Here is a 971-nt window from a genome sequence, read left to right on the forward strand (position 1 = left end):
CAGTTTCGTTTATAATGTTCTGTCACTGAACTATACATTTCAAATCATATCACAGAAACGGAAACAGGAGCAGTACCATGCAAACATCCTCTAACGCTGTTTGGAAGTATACCATTTTCTTTCGACATTAAAACAAACCATTCTTATTGCACTAGCTTTTACAATATCATCCCAGTGAAGTTCATGCTTTTAACTTTATGATTATGCACAGATACATTTTACAATAACTTGCAGACCTTTTGAACGAGAACATTAATATGATCTCTGCAGTTTGAGGTGATTCAGATATTGCTGAATGACTCAGATGGACCAGTGCTTCTTGAGTTCGCAGCTTCTGACACACGGTAGATATCTGAAAGAAACAAACTGTTAATAAGACAGCTTATTTAAGTAAACTAAGATAAAAATTGCTAAATATAAAACAACTTACATCTTCTTCCACGAAGTCGACTTATCCAGCTGAGTCCGCTAATAGAAGACCTGCCACCAGTTGTACTCTACAGTAGAAAAAAAATATATGTGTAAGCAAGCAAGTGACTGCATTTATCAGGTCTGTGGATTCAACTTTGTGTTGATACATTATAAACAAAGGTTTATGCACTTGTTTGAGAATAAGTCTATTGAGAATAAGTCTAAAATGCTTACCCTTGTTGGATGAGAGCCAGAGCCTGTGCTTGTTGAAGGTAATCTTCTTGAGAGGATTGAACGGATCTAAAGACGCAAACAAATTCATGTCAATGTCAGAATCAATAGTATTAAACTACTTTGGATTGTTAAGTAAAGTTTGACATCTTGGGAAATAAGGAAGCAGATTCTCGTCTACAGAGATCGCCATGTTTCCACAGTAACCCAGAACAGACACACGGAGCAGTAAGCTTCTAAATTATTGTGCCCAAATTCTAACATTAGTTTTAAATGCATTTGAAATAGAAAAAAAACTAATTTCAGAGTTTCATTCAGAAGCAGAACTG

At 35.4% G+C, this 971-nt stretch overlaps 1 long non-coding RNA gene across 1 annotated transcript; it reads right to left on the bottom strand.

Annotated features, from left to right (window-relative positions):
• Positions 1-10: 10 nt before the first annotated feature.
• Positions 11-755, bottom strand: LOC121938060. The gene is made up of 3 exons (XR_006105237.1): positions 646-755; positions 431-497; positions 11-352 (listed from the first exon to the last, which is right to left on the bottom strand). It is a non-coding gene; the product is annotated as an uncharacterized LOC121938060 (long non-coding RNA).
• Positions 756-971: the final 216 nt, after the last annotated feature.

The sequence above is a fragment of the Plectropomus leopardus genome, unplaced genomic scaffold (assembly GCF_008729295.1).
Source record: "Plectropomus leopardus isolate mb unplaced genomic scaffold, YSFRI_Pleo_2.0 unplaced_scaffold28327, whole genome shotgun sequence".
Classification (NCBI taxonomy): domain Eukaryota; kingdom Metazoa; phylum Chordata; class Actinopteri; order Perciformes; family Serranidae; genus Plectropomus; species Plectropomus leopardus.